General features: G+C 33.3%; 1 protein-coding gene across 7 annotated transcripts in view; it reads left to right on the forward strand.

The window, feature by feature from the left end:
• The window catches only part of ssp6 (PDZ domain-containing short spindle 6), a 133,380-nt gene that overhangs the window by 82,713 nt on the left and 40,230 nt on the right, over positions 1 to 10,437 (forward strand). The gene's annotated exons all lie outside the window — the stretch shown is intronic.

Here is a 10,437-nt window from a genome sequence, read left to right on the forward strand (position 1 = left end):
TTAATGGTTAATAAAAGAAATTTACAGTAAAGTATGTTTGTTAGTCGCCTCCGTCCACGACTCCTAATTGGTAGTTGGACGTTAAGCCCCGCCTGAAAAAATAGACGATTACTTTACTTTTTTTTTTTTTATTAATAATTCTATTATTGAGTACGACGGTGATCGGGCTACTGAACATAATATAGAATTCTTATTGTAATATATCTAGAGAGTATCTTTATGGCAGACTATTTATTCTAAGACTATTTTTATAGCAGATGTTATTAATGCAACTTAGTTGTGCAGCTGCACTTAAGAGTGTTCTCTTCTTCTTCTAGACTTTTCTGAAACTGCATTCAATTCGTTCTTGAATTATAGGAATAAAAATGATATATAAAGTTCTTAAATTCATTCTTTATCTGAATTTAAGAACTTTATTGCATCGCTATAGTTTTTAAATTTTGTCGCAAAGCTTCAACAGAAGTCGTTTATTTTATCTTTGATTAAGATTCTAGTAGGGCGGCCCAAGGCCTACGCCACTGCGACCCCTTAGGATCTACTCGTATTGTGGCTCCTCCATTCTAGAGCTCGCCCTTCAGACCCGTCCGTGTATTTTGGAGCTTACTCTGAGATAGGTACAGATTGCATCTGGAGTGGAGGGTTTAGCTAGTTCCCTGGCCAAACTCATCCCAGTATCAATCACACTCAGGTCTGTTCGTTACACACTTTACACGCTACCAGATATTACTTCCGGTCGCCATAACTGATGATTGAGGTTTCAGTGGAGATCTGATTACAGTCTTCCCTGACTACATCTAATAATCTAACTAGTGGGTTACGTGAGGAACTACTACGATAATAATAAAAATTTCATTTTTTTAACATTTTAATGGTAACTATAATTGAAAATAGGAGAGTTATTGTATTGAATGACCTGTAAACTTAACAGTTGATCGGACATACTTTCACATCCAGTAGTGGGTGAACGTATCTGCTGTGAATACTCTGACCGTCCAGTTGTCAGGCACAGAATCACTTTAGCCACGGATATGTAACTCTCTCCTCATGACAAACATGCAGTTAATGGCAGGATCCAGATAATTTGTTTACTTTGTTGGCTCTCTTAACTGCAATTACTTTTTTTGTATCACTAAGTGTGATGTATTCTAGATGGCAATGATTTCTTTAAATTTTGCAATCAATATTGATGTATAATTTCCCAAAATATTTTGTTGAAAATTGCAAGAGTTTTTTGCCTTTTTCTTTTTATATCTCTTCATTTGAAACTTTTCAAAAGTGTCAAATATCAAACTAATACCCAAGCCAATTGTGTCCCACTTAAATTGTCAAGTAAATAAGGACTCAGTTTGTAAACTCACTAAAATAATAATGACGTCGGCAAATGTCGGTAAATATGGATTTAGGAATTTCGAGAATATAAAAATAAAAGTGTAACACTAAAATTAGTTCAGGTTTTTTCCCCCCTGATGTGTCTCTTTACAACTTCAGCCGAAACTTTTATCGACATGAGTATCTTTAAAACTCACCTGTCCGAGTATTTCAGTAATACTATATTTGACAGTTTTCCTTAAATATAAATAACTTCTCACTTCGATAATTATTTCCATATGTGGAAGTAATTTTACATCCGAATTTTTCGAATCTGCACAAATTTGGTTGACAAATATTAGTTATATTCTTTTGGAACCCTATAATCTTTATTTGGTTATGAACGGATCGTTTAGTTTTACCGTTATTTGAATTCAAATACGTACTGAATATACTCTCTACAAGTTTTGTAGCTTATAATTAGAAATTATATAATGCTTCAAAACCAATAACTGACTGCTTTGTTAAAGTATTTATATTAGATGGACTGTATAGATATTCTATGTCGGCTGCATACAACCTGCGGGCCACAATTTTAACACGCTTGATCTAAATTAATCAAATTTTGCAAACAATGGAAAATTGTATTAGTTCAGAATCTTCTGATTAGACTCATTCTTTTATTATGTGCTTATTATCGAGACATATTTCAAAAAATTTAATGTTTTTCGTTTAATTAATCACATTTGGTCCATCGCAGAGACAAGAAACGCCAAGCTTTAAAAGGCTAAAGAGGACATATGGCTGTTCCAGCACGTTTTTTTTTTAGCATAGACAATACAAATAGAAAAAATACCTTCTCATTTTTTGTGAAAATTTAATAAAATTTTCAAATTTCATGAAGTTAATAATTCTATTTAAATTTCTATAGTTAAGTATACATTCATATGAAATTTACTGATCAGCCAGATCGGCTAAATACTGGTTTTTGATATAAATCTAGATATAAATGGATATCGGAAAGCTCACATATCTCGAACGGGTATGCTCGTAGTTGACGCCACAGCAGGTGGTAGTATAACAGCAATCAGATGGCGCGTGCTTTACTGTACTTACCGAAGCGTACTATGTAAGCTAGATTAAATTAGAGAGCTCTCTCTTTCTAAGTATTAAAATCACATTTTAAATTACCTAGTTAAAGCAGAACGGAACAACTAACAATTGCAATAGAAATGAAACGGTTAGATAACGTATTATTGATGCTATGCTGGTTATACCATGAGTCTGACCACGCTGGAATATAAATACTTATTAGCAATGTATAAGTTAGGTCGTAACTTGCACACCGTTACACTTGAATTAACCAGCCGGAGAGCCCAACCTTGTTGTTCTTGTGTAGTTGATGAAATACATAGAAATCAATTCTTTCTTATTGTTTTGATGCTGGAGTGTGCGCTAATAGCTGCATCAGTGATTTTAGTTTTAAAGACTTTTTAAGGCCAGAGGATAGTTTTCTTATTGACCCAGATGACCGTGAGTACACAAACTTTTATAGTGTTTGTTTAGGTCAAAAAGGTAAACTATTAAATTGGTCCATATTTTAAAATTAAACAAATTCTTTTTTTTGATGAAATTTCTGTGAGAAGTTCTGTCTTCTTTCGTAATGTTTCTTTCAAAACTATATTCACACAGCTTGATATTAGGATGATACAAAGCAATTATTCTCTTACTGCAACTGCCGCTAAAGTATTTAATTAGAACAAATAATTAAACTTGATATTTCGTTTTTGTTACCTCTTAATGGAATATAATTAACAATATCAATTATCAACAATATTATGAAGAGGCTAGAAAACAAAAAAATGAACAAATCTGATGTGGTATCACAAGTAAAATGGTAATCCATGCTCTAATATGTGAAGCAGAGGTTTCAAAGTTCAAATAGAGTTATGTTTAGTTTTTTTTATCTCTTACGGGTAGCTCGTGCAGAGGCGGGCATTTTGTTTGTAATGAGAAAATGGTAGAAGAGAAGATTCAGAATGACAATAAGTACAGCTGCAGATGCATTAAAGTGGTAAAGAAGTCTGCATAATAAGAGCCTGAATGTTTCTGTTAAAGATAGTTCCAAAAATTGACAGGAGAATTAACTATTCCTAACAACAAAATGTCGCTACGAAGACATTATATTCTCCACCAACAGTTATGTGCTTAAGTCGATAGCAGAGCTAGCAATGAAATATGAATGTATTTAGAAGCTATAGCCGAATTAGAATGAATGGAACAAAATGCTTAGAGAAGGATTACGTGATTTTAATTTTGGTTAAGCGAGAAGGATGGCAGGAGCACAGAGTGCTGCTCCATCCATTAGCAGTAGTTTATGTAAATAGCGGTATATAGTAGAATGATGAATGTGTGAAGCAAATGTATTTGTAGGTAAGAACGGAGAGTAAGTGATATTCTAGTGATAAGCACCTAGACGATGCTGGCTGTATGGCAGAAGCCAATGCCAAAAAAAACAAACAAAAAAAACAAAAAAAAAACAACAAAATCATAAATGAGTACAGATACACGTAGAACTATTAGATTTTTAGTTATTGAAATCTCCTTTCCTTACTTAACTGTTCTACTGACGAAAAGAACGCAATGATTTATTTATACAGGTTATACTTAGTGTCCCATAAGCACTGGCGCTTTTCAAAAAGAAGTACTCATTTCCCATAAGTAGGATCTTCCGCTACGAAGTGAACAAAAACAAAACTAGCCAGACGTTAAACTATACATTATATTCTCTGCCATTTCCAGCAGTTTAAGAGAATAATAACTAAATTTCTCTCTTATTTAAATGGGACAAACCAATTCTTTTCTTTAGTTAGGAACAAAAGGAAAGTGGTTTTTTATGCTAAAACGTTTTTTTTAGTCCAAAGAAATTGTATACTAAATGGCATATCCTGTTTTAGTAAACGAAATGTAGAATGAACTCTCTTTTCTAGTTGTAACCGAATTTCTAGTTATCGAACGTGTGCTGGATTTCTAACATATGGGTAATATACTCTACTAATCAAATAATGGCTTTTTTCTGCAACCATGTAGGGAAGTTCTCATTACTCAATTAAAATCAGCTGTGTTTTGCCCAACTTCCCACACTAGTGGGGGGAAATTCCCATTAGTGTCACTTTCCGCACAAGTGAGTGGAAAAACTTTATTGTGCTTCCTTGATATAAGAAGTTTTGTTATTAACATAAATATTTTCTGTAAAACTTAAGCTGATTTAACGTAACTAAATAATTAAAAAACGAATATTAAAAAATAAAATAAAAATTGAAAGGAATATAGAAATAAAAATAATACTTTAATAAATAATTAGATATTTTTAATTATAACAGTTAAAAAGGTTATAGTGTTACCTTATAGAAATTTAAAATGGATTCTTGCGATTCCTGTTTAGAAAACACTCCATCAATAAAAGAAACAGCAGAAAATGTAATAAGTAATGTGAATACGTAAGTAATATAAATAATTGTAATATATAAATGTTTATAATAAATAAATTACTTTTTGTAGACTGTAAAAATGAAATTTTTAATTTTTTTAGTTAATAAATCTAATGGTTGCAGAAAAAATATAATATTTAACTCGAGTGTCAAGTATTTTCCTCACACTCGGCAATTTGCACTTGCACTCGCCTCGCTTCGCTCGCTCGTGCGTGCAAACCCTGCCTCGCGTGAGAAAAAGTACTACTTTCCACACTTGTTAAATAAATAACTATTACTGTCCTCCTTTATCTTCCACGTAAATATTAGGTTTTTTGTTTTTTTAATTTTATTTATTTTCACTACTGCAGAACATTTTTGCAACCAGTGCAGCTGATGATACCTATTAAAAAAACATGATTAGCATATTGGAAAACCCTGAAACTTCCGAAATTATTCACTGGTACTTCATTTTGAAGATAACATGGCCACCGGCGTTTCAACCGCCTTGGAAGATTTTTCTGCTAATTGGAGGGTTTAAGATTAGAGGAAACTGAAGCGTTAAACTTGGGTTTCTTGCAGTTTCAGACACACAGGAGATCTTAGCACAAGATAGAGTTAGGAATAGAATAAGAACATTTGACGAAGTGTTTTCGATTGGAAGTATTGGAATTTGTAGCTACTGGGAAGCTTTGACTGAGTCCCAAAGTTCCATTACGTACTATGTCCAGACTGGTTTGAGAATCATTGTGTAGATAGGTCGATTGTTGTTTAGAGGAAGTTTCGATTGTTTCGAGAAGACCAGAGAGAAGTTTGAATCGTCAGTTTATTTCTTTTCGCTTAAGTCTAATACATAAATATCTGTTTAGGCGATTGTCCATGCAGAGTTCTTGGTACTTAACCCAATCTGTTGTGAGAAGAGGAGTGTGGTTTAGGTAAAAGGATGGAAGGATAGTTTGCCTTAAGGATAATCTAATCTAATCCTATAACTACAATTGTTTTCAAGCTCAGAGGATTCAATGTAGGATGTAAGGGAACTGTTGACAAGAACTTGGTCTTCTTGAGGGTGGAGAATTGTCGTGTCATTGGTATAAGTAAAAAGAAAAGTATGATGGACGGTAGCAATATCAGCGGTGTTTACATTGCTGATTTCAGTATAAATATATTTTTTTTAAACCTTTTATTGGAATTTACAACTGCAACGGTTGTTGCAACAAGCAAATATGGTACCTGATAAAAAAATAAAAGAAAAGAAAATCATGAGTGGAGAAGGCACCCAGTGGTGCCACTCCAGTAGCGGGCTTTGCTCTCACGATAAGAGAAGATCACGAGGCCATCTTCTCTTCAATCTCCTTAAAGGATTACCTGGTAATGTGGAGGAAGATAGGTGTTCTATGAGAGGGTTAGAATGAGCTGCTGTAGAGGACTGAAATTTGAGAAAACGAGTGTTAGCAAGATCTGTAATGAAAGGGATTTTGAGGTCATTATGAATAGTGAGGTTATGCAGAACGGAGCGTTAAGAAGTTTTCGTAGTATTTTTGATTGTAATGTCTGGAGCCGTAGTGAGTTGGAAAAATGTTAAAATAAATTTTCACTGCAAACAGATTTGATCTCTGCAGTTGTGAAAGTGATTGCTATCAGAGAATTGATATTTTTCAATGCTGGAAAGCCTTTTAAAATAATTAATAATTACATAAACCTATTATCTGATTTTGTAATCCATAAATTGGTTATAAAGTAATGACCAATTATTTATTACGCTGTTTAACACTGGTTTTAAGTAATTTTCACGTTGTCGGCGAATTTAGTAACCTATGTGATTAGTATATCTTTATAATTAAACTAATTGCTGCGAAAGAATACAATGACAAGAGAAAAGAAAGTTTGCAGAGAAATGTCACGTATGGTTTCCTGGTAACGGAACAATATCGCACATCTTCTCCACTTCAGCACTTAGTATTATTACTTTGGCTATTATGTATTTATTACTTTCGCTTACTTTTTAACAAAGTGTTGCGGTAGTGTAAAAGTATTCGAGTCTCATGGAAGCATTCTAATTCCAAAAATGTGGCTTTTTTGTGTGTGTGTTTGCGTATAATCTTTCGATATGTACTCGTCAGAACACTGCATGAAATTATGAAAAAACGAAATTTTATTCACGATATTGCTGAAGTTACTGTTTAATGTAACGATATTTAACAAACACGTTAAATTAAGAGCGATATTGGACTTATGAGTTCTAATATTAATAACCCAAGCTGAAAATAAGAACGCACGTGAAACAATGCTGAATTGATGCAGATATTTCCGAAGGATATAAAGCTACGAAGAAGTTACTCGTATTTGCAAGTTCAAATAACCCCCCAAAAAAATTATTCAACTAGTATGACTTCATATTCGGCACTGCACGTGTTATGTCAGTGCGAGGGGCTTGTCTGGCTAAGTATGTTACTTCTCGGGGAGGAAAAACCAAGGCCTGTGAGCTTTACCCAAGAGTCGCTATCCAGAATTAAGAGTCTGATTAAACGGACGGGTCTGGAGGACGAGCTCTAGAGTGAGGGAGCCACAATAGATCCAAAGGGGTCGCAGTGGTGTAGGCTTAAGGGCCGCCATATTAGAATCTTATGACTTCACATTAAAAGATAAAAATTACATAGTTATTATTAAAATTACATTACTGTTCAAGTCACTACCTGTTTGACTAATCGAATCAGCCTAAGAAATAGTCGCAAGCAAGAGGGATAACAGCCATGAGCTCCGAGGAGTCAATTTCACTTTCACTAGTTTGCCTACTATCTTCCCGCTTGTCGGGTCCCAAAAGTTAATTTCAAAACTTCTTGTTGAATTCTTCAAATTCAACGAAGAAAAAAACCAGCTAGCACCGCATTAGGATAATTTCAAATCACATAAATTATAAATAAATAACCGCCTCTTGTATGAAGAGTTCGAGAATTTTTTTATTTACTTGAATTTAAGAAGTTCAATGAGGAAGTAATTAGAACGTCATTTTAATGTGCAAGACTGCATAAAGATGAAGAAAGGGAGACGGAAGTGATTTTTACATAGTATGTGTAAGTGACATACAATTGCATTGTCATACAGTTGTGATAGCATGCAAAAATGATGATACAGATGGAACTACTGTACATAATAATATTTGGTTACGTAGCTACTTGTATTATTGCGGCTTTGTTTGCATAATAGTAGTTTCTTTTTAGAGATATATAAAATGAAAGAAGCCGCAGGACAAGTGGACTTTTTTTAGTGTGTTTGAGAGAAAGTGAGTAAATAAAAGCAAAAGATCTGATAAAGTTTTATGTTCTCTTTCATAACACTTCGGCAATTTTGTGTGAGTTCTCATTAAAAGCGAGTTCCTTCACTTTACTGAAACCTTCTTAAATTATCGTAAAAGCACTTTTCCCTTAAATTCGGGAAACTGCAACAGAAAACATCCTTCTAGAGCAGAGATGGCGAACCTTTTCGAGACGTGGATCAAATTTTGTTCATTTTTTTTTTTAGTACTAGCTCTTGGGTCACTAATGCCCATTTGAACAATAGTTAGTTTAAAAAATTTTAAACTGAATATTTTCAAAACTAAACATCTTTAAAATTCAGTTGGTTTAACGGGTAAAACGGGACGATACAAGTGCTAAGTGGAAGTCTCTTTTTACAAACATAACTGAACAAAACCTTACAAAAGTGGGTTTTATCTGAAGAAAAATCTAAATATGGTTATTTGCTTTATTTCAAATACTACAAAAGCATTTGTCGTCATTTGCGTTTTAGAACTGTAATGATCAAACTAAAGGTTATAGACAGCATTTAAATTGCTTTTGTGTGATTTCAATGAGTGATTAAAAAAAATACAGATAGAATATAAATTATCCACACAATTCTGAAAATCTAAATCAACCCGCGTAAACAAACAGTTGGTTGCCTAGCAATTGTGGGTCAGTGAAAAAGCTTGCGCAGGTCAGTGTCTGACCCGCGGGTCATAGGTTCGCCATCACTTTTCTAGAGCAACATGTAAATGCAACTCACAGTTCTATCACCTCATAAAATTATTAAAATGGTTTGAGTAAACAGGTTAGCATAATATGTTTCGACAAAAAGGGCTTATATTTACTATTTAGGGAGAAAATTAAGGCTTCCGATATAATTTCCTTCAAATGCGGCCCTAGGGCTTGGGGACAACTTTGCGCTTCAATACTTTTATTTAGTATTACTGCGAACATTTATGTTATATATGAATGAGCACAAATATCCTTTAATAAAAGTCAGTTCATTTATCTCTGGATACTTCTCAGCAATTATGTTAGCTAAGAAGTGATTGTGAAACCGCGCTTAAAAAGAGTATTTATCTGGTGGGCTTTTGTTTTTCCACGGCTTGAGGTGATCTCTGAAGACGTTATTTAACTTTTTATTTTTCTTTTTGTTTTTGTGACCAACTTAGGCTGCAATCGTGAGGTGCCCAACACGTTGTGATAAGATATACTTTGTAATGTAAGAGTTTTATCTTAATGTGTAGACTGAGAGTATGACTGGCTTGTAATGCGGCCCTTAGTAGAGAAGGTAAAACGCTCCTTTTACCCTGAAACAAAGGACAGTGAAAGGTTATTTCCCAGCTCTAATTTTCTGCTTTATCCCTATTAGCTTGTTATTTTTTTACAATATCGAGATAGCCAGGCAGAGTATGAACTTTAAATGATGGATGAATCCGCATTAATTTGTAGAAAGTAAATACTCGTTTGTTACTGACTCTCTGTTATTGTGGTCACTCCAATATCATTTCTTGTTTCGATTGAATATTACGAAGGTGTTTCTTTAAAGGTCTATTTATATAAACACAGCTAATTTGCTTCTAATTGTTTCCTAATATTCACTCTTCAAAAAGACTTAGTTACATTATCTAAAATCCCCTGTTTTAGCAATTCTGTGCCAATATAAATAGTCGTGCCACCCATTTTGTAACATATAATTGGTTCTAAAACCATTACAAGTACAGATCCGCAAAGTCTACATATAATAGAATTGTAATATAGGATTACGCGGGGCTTAAAAGCTACACACTAAGCTTAAAGCAATTTTAATATCGATTTAATCGCTTCTCGTTTAAAATAAATCGAGATTTAACGATTTTATGAATGTTTCATACGATAAAACCTTTAATAACTTTGAATGTTTTGTAATAAAGACTTAAAATGGTTAAACGTGTCGAAGTGATTTACAGTTAAACCAGTTTAAACGTTCTCGGCTCTGTATGAATATTCTATGATTCATTCTACCCTGTTATAGTCTACAAGTTGGGTTTTGAAGGGCGAAAAAACCATTTTTAACCAACTGCATTAGCACCTTCTCTATGGAAGAGGAAATGGATTCATTATTTTCTCAGTGCTGAAACAATTGAAGATGAATTGCGTTAGATTTAGAAATAAATTCAGGGACTTTTAAGATCCGTTTCTATATTTCGCTTTACAAAATAGAAGAGGGAAAATGTATAAAATTTCATCCTCTTGTTTAGTGTCAATTTTTTGGAAATTGGGAGATCTCAAAATGTATGTATTCTGTGAAAACTAAAATCAAAAATCAAAGTACAAGAAGTAGAACAAATTTAAAAAAATATATATGCTAATATCAAATGTTTTTTTCAAAAATTAAT

Source organism: Rhodnius prolixus, unplaced genomic scaffold (assembly GCF_049639745.1).
Source record: "Rhodnius prolixus isolate KJV_2025 unplaced genomic scaffold, Rpr scaffold_2, whole genome shotgun sequence".
Classification (NCBI taxonomy): domain Eukaryota; kingdom Metazoa; phylum Arthropoda; class Insecta; order Hemiptera; family Reduviidae; genus Rhodnius; species Rhodnius prolixus.